Genomic DNA, 13269 nt, shown 5'->3' on the forward strand with positions numbered 1-13269 from the left:
AGGACAGACATCCCATCTCTTTAGGGAACCTGAGTTTGAGACATTCCTAAGGGAAGGAGGAAACCTGCTCCCTCTGCCTAAGTGACATCACCTCCCCGAGTGAGGGGCATACGCTCCCTCTTCTTCTAAGCAATGCCAACCTGACCAGGAGGGGGCTAGAGACCCTACCAGTTTGCCTGGCAGCCACTGATGCATTGCCAATAGGTTTGCTGGCAGCCAACAGGTGCTGGCCTCCATTGGACCAGGTAAATGAGGTCGTATGGGCTATATAAGTAAAGAACTGCTCAGGAGGAGGGTTGCAGCCATAAGGAAAACTCAGAGAGAAGAGCTGGGCCATCTGAAACTGGCTCCCCTCTTGAAACTCATGATCAATGAACAGCCTGCCTCTAGAGAAAATCTCCACCTGCCTCTGGAGGATGCTCTTGAGTAAGCTACCTGAGATCTAACCAGATATATAGCTTCAAGTAACTCAGATGCATTATCAAAGGCTACCCCTGTTTGCTCTAAGGGATTTCTCTGATACTGCTCCACACTGTACCCCATTCCAAGCCTACTTCTTGCAACCAATAAAGTAGTCCTTTGTACCGAGCATAGGAGACTTATTGGGAGTGGGTCTAGACTAGACCTTAGGGTCCCCCCGCCTTGGTTCAGCTGCCTAAAAGAGACCACTATTGGTGCTTCATACTGAGGGGGGTACCTCAAGTTCTTGAAGTGAATCACGTACCCTTGAGGGCTACTAGACCTGTGTTTCCCATGGGACACAGAGCCAGGATCACGCCAGACCCTGGGTGGTGACGGCACTACCCCCAGGCAAGCGGGTAGGCTTCAGGAAGGGGGTCGGTAGATGTGGGCTGCCCCCAGGGAGGCACTCGGAGCCTGGAAGGTGGTTGGGAGCAGTGAGATGGGTGGCTCAGTGCAGGAGCACCATCTACCGACTCACCACACACAACCCCTCAGACTGACCACAACCTTGCCATTTGATAATAGGCACATTGTATTGATACACAGTGATAGCAGATAAGAATAAAGCAAACACCTCTGTATCTACCAGTCCCAGGGTTCACAGAGTCATGGTACATCTGGCCAGTACACAAGCTTCACTCTGAAGTTCCCTCTTGAACGTGAGATGTCAGCAGCCCGGACGTTGGAAGCTGAGGACCCCCCGCCGTGGGATGGATAAGACAGGCTGGTGGTATGGCCTCTGTCCATAGTGGCCTCAGGTTCCCTTCCTAGGGACCCTTTGGTGCTCTGAAATCCCCTTTTTTTGTATCCTTTACCCCCTCTGATGACTTCATTTTGGGGCATCGGTGATTGGTCTCTGGTCATTGTGTTGTCCACGTTCTGTCCTGTCAGCATGTGGAATTTCCCAGCCTGTTTCTGCTTGCCTGTCAGACACAGTGGGCCTTGAAGAAACTGTCACAGACATGCTTTTAGAAATTAATAACCCTTGTCGTCACCCTGGACCATTGTTCTAATGGATATCTACTTTACCTACAAGCCAGTTCCCACAAGCAAACCACTGAATACCATTTTCTAGCCATCAGAAGGGATAGAAGCTGATTTTCTAGGGTAACATCAACTGCTCTACACAGAAAACAGCCCTTTCTCTTCTTGCCACTGTCTGCCTCATTTACTACATACTTCACAATTTTTCCCACAATAATGGATGAGTTGCACAAGATGCGTTCATTTTACCACCCTGATTTGTTCACACAGCAGCGCCATCCTTTACACCAAATATTGCAAGTTTCCTGGAGAAAAAAGTCTAGGCTGCATATTTAAAGGCTGAATCAAACTGCAGGAGCACAAGAATCCCACAGTTTATATAAGCAAGCCGAGTGCTTGCACTGCCTCACCTCTGAACTTTTTCTTCTTTTAAGATTTTTTTTCTTTTCTTTCCCTTTTAATTTAATGTGGCTATGATTGACTAACAATTTATTGAAGGGTTTTTTAGAAGGCTGAAGTTCAATTTAGCATGGTACATGGTGGGGTAGCTTGATTCTTTGTTTCCAAAGGATACCAAGAGCTTTTTCATTATTTAAAAAGAAAATTCTCCCCTTCACTTTACTTTACAGGGATAATCTCCTCAAAGTGAAAATCAGTCTCGTCACTAAAGTTTCTTCTTCTGCTCTTTCTTTGCGCTTGTGCTACTTTGCTACTGTCTGCAGGCCCATGAGTGCTGGGCTTTGAACAGTGGCCAGTTATCATATCATAGCATGGCTTTGAATGCTGGGCAGGGAGCAGCAGCATATATTTAGAAGTGAAGGGCACCAGAACTTTTTTAAAAAGGGGAGAAGTGTTAAGCACTGCACTCCAGCATACTGCTGGATACCACACATGCTCTCACCTGCTGCCTCTCCAGCTTTCTAAAGCCTTTCTGTTGTTAAAAGCCATCACAGAGGTACAATATCAATAACGTAAGTCAGCTGAACAGATGGTGCAGAAAAGTTAATTGATCCACTGGGGCAGGGAGCAAGTTGGCCATAGCACAGGGAAATAGTAAGGAACTGCAGACCTATACTCAAATTGCATTAGTTATGAGGGAGGCTTTTTCTCCTGGTTGTATATTTCTTAGCATCCCGATGCATTTCACAAGCCACATCCAGATAATATTTTGAGGCGTTTGTGCAGAGCTTTGATGCCAGTTCCATTTCTGCTGTTGTCAACCTACCCCCTTCAGCACCAAAAACATTTTTTTTAATCTGAGAGCAAAAAGTTTATGTGCTCTCTCTTTTTTAAAAAAAAGAGAAGGTGGTATCTTAGAACAGAGTCTGTTCCAGGCAGCACATAAAGTCAAGTCATGCTGAGGGACAGCATTGGGAACAGCACTGGGAAGAACAGCAGACAAGCTGTGCAGCACACAAAGCAAGATCTGGATTAGTTTGAAGACACATCAGCTATGCATTCATATGAGGTCTCATTTCAATCTTCAGTGATCCTCATTGCAAATGTAACCACGTAAGAGGGCACAGTATTAAGCAGACATGATACTTTCCAAGTGAATTCAGATCTTATCAATCATGAAGACAGAGAAAGGAAGGAATAGGCAGATATTTCACACGCTGCATCCAGCTCTGGGGCAGCAGATTAAAGTTGCATATTGGAGATGCTGGGAAAAAAACAAACAAACAAAAAACCCCCATCCAGCAGACCTTCAAGAAAACCCTCTTGTGTTAATGGTGCCATTCTCCCAGTCTTTGCAAATATAAGCATACATTTTTATACAAAGGGCTAAGTCCCTGCTCTTCCTCCAAGTCACAGTGTATTGGGCGGCAGAGTTTTAGCTGGCAATTGAGAGGTTCTCAGAAGCATTCTGCCAGCCCAAGACAGATGCTAGGAGAAATGACTCAGCTGAAGGGGTCTGGAAGCTGCCAAGTCAGCCGAAGCCCTGAAGCTGTTCCAAAGAGAAGTCGTGGGTGCTGTCTATGAGCAGGCACAGTAGCCAAGCATCTGGCTAAAACTCCAAGTCACCAGTCTCTTATGAAGATGAAAAGCATTATCGCAAGCAGGGGCCTCTGTTACAGCCCAATGCTTCTCCTTGTGAGATCCATGGGAGCCCTAACTTCAGCAGGAGTTGGACTGACTCGAGACCTTATCCAAAACCCACTGGGGTCAATGAAAAAGGAACTGCAACCAGGGTAACAGCCCCAGGCACCACCTTCCTGGTGGGGTGCAAAAGCAGACATGGCTGCAGTGGTGGCTGATCATATTGCCACAGTCAGCGCAGAAGGAGCAGGGGCTGCCCTGGGCAGCATGCAGCTGCCATACTTATGACTACAAGGTCTGAACCAGACCCCTCACTAAGCACCACAGCCCTAAATCACCATCTGAGTTCACTCCAACAGCAAGCAGAGACCAAAGCACAGCCTTAAAAGGAGGCTGCCCAAGAACTCCCTAAAATAAGAAAAGTTTCGCTTTGTTATTTTAGTTCTCTTGGAACTAAGTTGCTGATTGCTGTAATTATACTGGCAGGCAGTAGAGTAGATGTATTATCAGAGATGCTAAAAATATTAGAAGGAGGATATATTTGTTGCAAGAGAATTGTGCAATGCAGTATACTGCAGCAGGTGTTGCTGAGAAGCTTAGCTTTAAAATATATGTGCACGCGCACACACATACACTAATCCTGTTCTGATTCAGGATGTACAAAGCCTTCCCTGACCAGGAGCACTGATGGTTTAGTTCCAACAATTGACTTATTAAAATCTAAGGCTAAAACTTTTTTTTTTTTTTATCTGGGGGTAGGGGGACACCATTGTAGGTCCTCTCAGAAAGTTCCTATACAATATGTAAAGAAGGGAAAACCAACACTTTCCTACAGAAATTTTATTGTAAGGGAATGCAAGTCTGATGTAGGCTAGCAGCCCATCAGGCAGGCATGCTTACAAACACACGACTTTCTGTAGCGCAGGACAGTGATGTGGCTAAAACTACATCTGCCTACTTTCCACTCTCCAGCCTGCATGACCAGCTATTTATTTGCAGCTGGATTGACTGGCGGCAGCCTTCGAGCAATGAGCAAAGCTCACACCACCCTTCCCTGAGCCCATTTGTAGCATCTGACAAAATAGATGGTTGCCTAAAAAAAGCAGGTGCCACTGAAACAGTTAGTACCTAAAGACTGCCGTCTGCTGCCTGACTTCAGACTAATGTAGCTAACCACCTCTAAACTGTACCCCTGGGACTGTAATGGGATTCTTTACATCCTCTGCCAACACACTTCATTCCCATACTATAGAATTAGTTACAGCCTGTATTAGAAAAAATAAAAGTGTTTGCTGGACAACTTCATCAGCCATAAGGCTCTTGTTACAGAACTTCAGAGGTGGGTGGAAAGATTTCACAGCAGCAATATAGGTAAGGATTTGCAGATGAACCTAAGGGAGTTAGGTACCTGCTGTAGTTGTGTGGTGGTATAAAAAAAAAAAAAAGTCTTTACAAAGCCTCTCATGGGCTGCAGAATTCAAGTACTTCATGTTAAAAGTGTTTGTGCATCACCCCCATAAGCAGCCTGTGAAGTATGGTGTTAGGAGTATAGGCAAAAGGATGTTGACCCTACACGCTGCTATAAATAACTGTTGCTGGAGGGTCTTCTTCAGACAGTCATCACTAAATCATCACTCCAGTGAATAGCACTACACCAAGACTGCAGATTTTAAAGCCCAGAGGATACGATTACAATGATATACTCTGGTGTATACCTAATGCAGGGCAGAACCTACTAATTTCTGCATGAAGCTGAACAATTTTCATTTCAATTAGAGAATACAGAGTTTAGCAAAGCATCCTTTTAGGCACTTGAACCTGGAAGGAGCAGAAGGAAAAGATTTTGATTCGCTTACTCTGACGAGTCCAACCTTACTCCTTATCTTCAGCAGACTTGCTGTTGGAAAAAGTTTCTCTTTACTTCTGTTAAATCTTCCGTGTACATTTTTAATTAGATTACCAAGTGTGTTGGTGAGACAAAGGCAATTCATTGTCCTCTTGCAGTCTGGGTTACACTCATTTGGATGCACTTAAATTAAGAGTGCTTGTTCTTATCTAAGCAGTAAGTTTGTGTATAAATACAATTTGTAGGTAGACTGAAATATTCTGGTTTCCTTTCTCCTACCGTCTCACCTTGTTTCTTGTGCAAGCTGATTTAGAAGGTCAGTCGCTCAAGTCCCCCATCTAATGGGGAGATGAAATACATGGGAGGCAGCTCTGACTTTTTAAATTACAATACTTGCAAGGAGGAAAAGAAAACAGGGTGGGCAGAGCTAGTAATTTCAGCACACAAGACTTTTCCCCATTAAAAGCTTTAAAAAAACAAAACAACAACAACAACAAGAAACAGGATATAAAGGACACCATTTCTGATCCTAGCATGCTTTAGATCAGCATTGCTCAACCTTCTCTGGTTGGCAGCCTGTTAGTGGATCATTTGTTCAAAATTGTCACAACTTCCTTACAGTGATGGTAATGATGCTCCTATCTTAACTGACATGCATGCATTTGTCTATGAGAGTTCAAGGACCTGACAAAGAATATCAGACCTTTAGGGATGGGAGGTGTAGAAGAGCAGTGTGCATGTTTATTTTATCTATCTATCTAGCTATAACATGCACACTGCTCTTCCACACCTCTCATCCTTACAGGTCTGATATTTCCTGATCTTTGGGAATCTTGCTTCTCGGTCAGTGGGTTAAGCTCTCAGTGGACATCACAAAATGCAGACAGGGTTAGTGAATAGTGTTGAAAAATGGATTACAATCTAAAGCACATATGCATACATACATACGTGTGTGTGCGTGCGCACTTTATATTGCAATCCATTTTTCAACACTATTCACTAACCCTGTCTGCCTTTTGTGATGTCCACTGAGAGCTTAACCTACTGAATGAGAAGCAATGTTCCCAAAGATCAGCATTGCTAGTGGGAGAAGCACTTCATTGACCAAATCCTGGAGCTTCAAATTGTGATATGCTGAAAGGAGATGGAATAAATTTGGCTGATGGGGCTGATGCAATCATCATCATAAAGCTTTAATTGGCCAGACCTATCGATGTCAACTCAAAGCTTACAGTGGGGTCTCTTTTGGAGCCATGGTGAATTGCTCCACCTTGTTTAAAACATGCCATTTGTTCAGTCACACTAAGTGTCTGTACCCGTGCCTGGAAACCTGAATTGTACTTTGTGGTACATTCAAAACACTCAACAAGCAAATCTTCTATAACTGGCAGCTTTATAGGCCACAATCAATTGTCTGATCTTTGTACAGGAAAAGTACTTTTTTATTTCAGTTCAACATGTTCTATATAGGAGGTTATTTTGATGGCAGATTCTATTTAGTAGTGCAGTGAACCATTTGAGATTTGAAAGGTTGAAAACATTATCCCCCTGGGATGCTTCGCTTTGAGAGCTTTTTGGTTGGGAGCCAGGTCTAAGCTTCCTTGATCTCAATTGGGCAATTTCACCTCCAAAACTTTACAGAAAGCAACCACTAACTTGAGCCTTGGTTTTGCTTTCAGATGCACATGCTTAATTGTCCTGCCTCTAATGAGAGTCCCAAGAGTGCTTTCCAAGGCATGTCTTACCTTGACAAGTAAAAATGAAGACTAAAACTAAATGCTATGGGAAAGTTTACCAAAGCTAAAGGAAAAATCAAAGGGGTATGATAAAAGAAAGATTACTTATCGAGTAGATCGGAATGCGGGAGGGATTGTCTCATTCACAACTCTCCCCCTACCCTCACACTAGGAGCACTGCCATTTGGAGATGGTGGTGTAACTGTGACTATGCAGTACCATGTTATAAGATACTGTAGCAGAGACCCTAACCAGGATCTAGCATTAGATATTTCCCAAACACAGACATTGTCATTGTTTAAGAAAGGTCACAAGTGAGGGTCCTTGATGAAAAAGGAGATGCTTGGTGGCGGCTTGTCAAGTTTATTTACAAATCTTGGCTAGGGACGGGAATTACACATAAACCGGTATAAGTGATCAGAAACTGGTTCAAATCTGTAACATGACAAGTTCAGTACACATATGCTGCTTTCAAAATGGCTGAAACCAGTTTACGATAAACCTGGATGGATATAGTAGTAGACTCAACTAATTTAGGTTAAATCGGTTTATTGAATTTCTGTCCCAGATCCTCTCCAGAATCAAGTCAACTCTCAGTCTACCAGCATCCCAGGATGCTTTGCACCTCCCCTAATAACTGCTCCCCTCCCCCATCACAGGGTGCACAGCTTAGCCTTGGTTCAAACTGTCTGCTTCAGCTGAGCAGGGAGGTGTAGTCTAGCGCCTTGGGCTACTGCAGTCAAATAGCTGCATTTCTGGAATCAAAAGTGAATGTCTGTTCATTTGCTTACCAGTTCAATCTATGTAGCTTAGACTAACCTACAAAGGTTGAATCAATTCATCCTTGGCCTTTTTGACTGTCTGTATTTAGCCATAAAACACAAGTGTTATTCTCATATTTTTAAAATCAGTTTGCTCCTGGGAATACTCTGCTCAGGGACCTAAATTCTAGCCCCAGCTTCAACCATGATACATTATAGGCACTTCTACATGTGCTTCAGTGGTGGAGGCGAGGTGTGCTTTAATTCAAGTGGCTCCGAGACCCGCTTCAATTAAAAGTGCTACGGATCTCCTGTATGAGTGTCCCCAAGCTTAAAAACCGTGGTGGGGGCCCTTGAAGTTCGATGAACTTTACTTCAAGCACCCCACCATCATTTTTAAGTGTGGGGATGCTGATTCAGGAGACGCAGGAGGCTAGTGAGTGAGGTACTTGCTATGTTCCAACACACTGGAATTTCAGTGCATTAGAGCAGCCTCCGCGCTCGTGCATAGGTACTGTCTATGACATAAGCAATGTGACTTTACTGCCCACTCCCAGTTCTCCTATTTTAACTGTTTACATCGAGTGCCCCTCAGGCCAGGAGTCCCCTTTATGCAAAACAGCTTTCACAGAGTTGGTTCTAATTTGCACTTTGGTAACTCAAAAAACAACCTGGCCCTCACTCTTTACCCACAATACATAACTCCATTACGCTTGAGGTGTTCTAACAAGGGCTGCATCACTTTCTACTAAATGTTACTTCTACTAAAGGACTCTTTCACTGATTTAGCCTTCTCTCTGCCTTCTGATAGGCAAAGGTTGCCTAACAAAACATTATTGATTGCATATGTACTTAGGTAGGCTTAAAAGGTAGATGAGGAGTGAATACAGGAACATATCTGTTGCCACACAAGTCTGACCTCTTCTCTTTTCCAGGCATTTGTTTTCAAATATTCAGTGTTGCTCATGCGTACGCACATACCTTTCCTGCAGCAACACTCAAAAGAAGGTGGTCTTCTGGAAGAAGTGGAAGAGGAAGAGAACTGAATTCCACGTATTTGGGGATCTGTTAATCTCCTAAATCTAGAATTGTCCAAAGGGAGGCCACTTGTGTAGAATCAGCATCCTGTCATTAGAGAAGGAAAAGAAAAAAAAACAACATCAGTATTCCATCCATCTCTCTCACACACACACACACACACACACACACACACACACACACACACACACACACACACACACACACACACACACAGCCAGTCTATGTGAAGAATTACACGGCAATAAATTCTTCTCCTATTGTGCGTGCACACTCAAGAGGAAGAAACAAACTGCAGCTCATGTCAGAAAACAACAGTCTCACTTTAAAATATACCAATCCTAGCACCATATAGGCAGGTCAAATATTTGTATTTGTCAGTAAGTTATTTTCTTTAAAACAGATGCATGAGAAAATGTGCTTTGGGGAGAGAATTTGCAAAAAGTGAAGAAGGTCCAAAAAAACAATAATAAATGCCATGATATTTTATTAAGTGCAAAGAAAAGTACACTTTATCCCGTGTGCCACTGTCAAACTGAAAGGTAGAAAAAGGACAGCAAAAGGAGCAAGAATGACAAATTTGACTTTCATTAGATTAAAAATTTAGCTATATTAGTCTAAACCTGGAGTACTGACTTTATCCATTTACAGAGCAGGTAGTTACGTACTATGTATGATTAAATACCCAAGTAGGTGTGGTTGCTTAATCTCAAAACATGCAATCTTGTGAGAACAGGCTTTCAAAAGTGCCTATAATTAGAAAGGTAACTGAAAAGGCTGCACAGTTAGCACCGTCAGTGGTATTTCTGCTTCCAATCAAGGGGGTGAGAATAACGGGAAAAATTAAGACATCACTCTTTACTAATAAAGATTAAAACAAGGGAAAATATTTTTGGTGAATACTTTGCCAAAAACAGGCAGTTTTGGGATAGGGCAAAACTTTTGTGAATTGGGGTCATATCAGGTTACTAGTTTTGGACACAAAAAAGGATTGTGTGGGTGGGGGTATTTTGAAAATGTAAAAATAATTTGTTTCACTGTTGTTGGAACACAATATTTCAACTTCCCTGTTGAAATTTTTTTTGTCTCAAAGTAAAAAAGAAACCTTGAGGCAACTCAAAACAAAACTATTATTTAGGCACCTCTGTTGAGCATCTGCAGCTCCATTGACTTCAAAGGAAGTGGAGGCCATAAGTCCAACCAAACTGAGGTTAAGAAAACTTATTAGCCAAACTTCATGTCCTATTTGAGACTCCTCATTTATAGAAAGCTAACCTTTCTGTATGTGGCTTGGAGTCACCGAGAGGCTAGTAAGAAACAGTTTGCAATCATATTCTTTTATGCAGCCAGAAACATTTATATAGGAGGATTAAAATGAATGTTTTAAACTGATGAAACATCTTCAGAAAGAAGTGTAAATGACAAGAGAGAAATTAAACCTCAAGTCTAGAAATCTCCTGTATACTCCCCCCCCCCCCGTAGCCCATTAATTTTTAAACTAGAGTTAAGATGAACTTACTCTGTTTTGGCAATGCTGATTTGCAAACTCTTCTGAGAGAACAGTCTAAGGAGACAAGTAGGAAAGAAAAAATGCCCTTCCATGTTGGGACTTGGGGCAATGGGATTCTGTCTGATGTTTAATATAAATCCATAACAAATGCAACTCCATTCGCTCACCAGTTGCAATGGTTTCAACATTGTCAATGGTATTTTCAAGATCTCTTAACAAATGGGCTATACATTCTGAACTGTCACACGCTGGTATTAACATGTTCTGAATACTATCAATAGGAAAGTTGCCTTCAATATTATTAAATCCACCAGATTGACCAATTAATATTTTTTACAGCCCCTAAGGTCTTGACTCCACATAGAAATTGAATTGGTTTAATTTAAATCATTTTGGCTAGGGACAGACATTACACACAAACCAATTTAAGAGATCACAAACTGGTTTAAACCTCTAACAGAACAGATGTTTAATGCACATAAACCAGTTTCAAAATGGCCAAAACCAGTTTGAGATAAACCTTGGTGAATGTAGTGTCAGACTAAACTGATTTGGCTCAAACCGGTTCATGCAATGTCTGTCCCAGATCCCTTGCTGGAATGGGTAAAAGGACAGAGGCTAGCTGCTCTGGAAATGTCAGTCAGCAGAGTTCTAAGTTGAGCCAGGCAGAAAAATTTCCTCAAAAACATTTTTGATAGAAAATGCCCTATGATTATGAGAAAACAGATTGGTTTCATGAAGTCTTATCAAATTTGACAAAACTCCTCTTTGCAAAATATGTTGGAGATGTATTTTATAACATCTCATTTAAATATTTTTGACAAAATATTTGTTCATATGAGAACTCTTTGAAATTTTTTTATTAAAAATGTTGAAACTAAAATGAAATGCATATACTGTAGTAAAATGATGCATTTTAATTGAACCCTTATTTTTTTGGAATTTTGTCATGAGAAACAGTTCATAAATGCTTTTTATTTACCCTGATTTAGGATAAAAGATCTGTTTTCTGAATGTCTCAGTTGTTAAGTTTACCAACTTGACTGATAATAATAGAAAAGCAGATCTGCACTTGTATTTTTAATCTTCATTAAAATGTGGACAGAAAGTTAACATTCCTTTCAGCATTTCAGTAAGCATGGTTAATAGGCAACATTTAAATCTTGTTTGGCAGTGTCTGTGGTCTTTGATAATGAAGGACAGCTTTAGAGAAGTGCCCAGCCAGGAATTGATAACAATGTTTATCTCCTCTAACTCGGTGTTCACCACCTCATTAAGGAAACAACACAGGGACATTACCAGCTACCTGTTGATTGTCCCTTTGTCCGGTCTGCCACAGCATGCACCACAGCCAGCATGTGGTCTGCTAGCTAATGCCGTGCAGACACGTAAGGGATGGCGGAATATCTGCTTAGCAGGGAGTGGCAAAGGGGAAGCCAGACAGATGCCTGTAGTCTGTGCCAAGCTCCAATCAGGGAGCAGAGGGGAGGGGCCAGCCTTACTGTGCACCAGAGAGCCCCACCTAGCCCAGAGAGCATGCCAGGATGCTGGGGGTGTCTGATTTAACTTAAACCAGCAAGGGGTCTGGGACAGACATTGCATAAACCAGTTTGATCCAAATCTGTTAAGTCTGATACTACATTCAACTAGGTTTATTTCAAACCCATTTCAGCCATTTTCAAACTGGTTTAAGAGCACTGGACATCTGTTCTGTTACAGGTTTAAACCAGTTTGTGATCCCTTAAACTGGTTTTTGTGTAATGTCTGCCCCTAGCCTTACAACTTTGAATATAACATGAATGCCTAGACAAAATTGGTTAAAACAAATGACAATATACACAGGACATTTCTTCTTCTCTCTCCCCATCCATTTCATTGAAGGGAATGTGGCCTTGTTCTTGGTGTTTTGATGTTGTAGTGGAAACGGAATTTGTGGCAAATCTGCTCAACAGCAATAGATGGTTGTTCTTCCTTTTGTGTAAGCATAGATGCTGGCTCTGTGACATCAGTGTAGCAGGCTGTGAATGAAGCATGACATAAAAAATCCTTGCCCATTGCACAGAGAGAATACAGGGAGTGCCCTATCATTTATTATATTGCAACATAATGTTATATGCTATATAGAGACAAGAAGCCATTAGGATTTTGAAACCTTCCACATCACATACACCTTCCCCTTTGTATGATTTCCTTCACTACGTCAACCCCTTTTTCCATCACTAGTTTGAAGCATTAGAAGGAAACCTTGAGACATTTTCCAGTAACCTACTCCCTCCCTTTAAACACAAGGGGGGCCCTATTCAGGGTTTACACTGATGTAAATCGTTTATTTCTGTTGAGTTGTTCTCATTTCTTTCCCCCCACCCCCCAGTATAAACAACAGGAGAATCAAGTCCAAGCCCAAAGATTTATATGAAACCTTATGTATGAGTCTATATAGGGAGGCAGGTGTGTAATATAACACATACACAAAAGGTGCAAGTACAAAAAAGGTGCAAAAAAACCTTTGCAGATTTTTTGTTCCTTTTTCTACTTCACTTGCTGAGACTTGATACTGTGCCTTGAAGCTGTTGCATCTCAACTCAAGATAGAACAAAATAGAATGAGTAAAAACCTTCTCTCTAATCACTCTCCAAGTGTTCCAAGCATGGAAAAAAGTTCTAGCCACAGCATTTTTTAAACCAAATAAAATATATGGTTGTCTTTTTTAACAGAATGAACTAAATAAAGATGACGTCTGTTTCCTCTTGCAAAAGAGCTCTTCCGAAGCACCTACAGAAAGTAGGAATAATACAACACAATGGTGTTTCTTTGTTCAAACTTCAAGCAAGGTTCTCGGTGAAAAAAAAGAGTTCGCTTAGCAAGAGTGCAGATGGAGAGGATTGCTACTCC

The 13269-nt window shown here is 41.8% G+C and overlaps 1 long non-coding RNA gene across 1 annotated transcript in view; it reads right to left on the reverse strand.

The window, feature by feature from the left end:
• Window positions 1-13269, reverse strand: part of LOC132245586 (uncharacterized) — a 44118-nt gene that overhangs the window by 14611 nt on the left and 16238 nt on the right. Inside the window, exon 3 of the long non-coding RNA XR_009457290.1 lies at window positions 8811-8954. This is a non-coding gene — a long non-coding RNA (uncharacterized LOC132245586). The remainder of the gene's footprint in view (window positions 1-8810; window positions 8955-13269) is intronic.

This window comes from Alligator mississippiensis, chromosome 15 (assembly GCF_030867095.1).
Source record: "Alligator mississippiensis isolate rAllMis1 chromosome 15, rAllMis1, whole genome shotgun sequence".
Classification (NCBI taxonomy): Eukaryota; Metazoa; Chordata; order Crocodylia; family Alligatoridae; genus Alligator; species Alligator mississippiensis.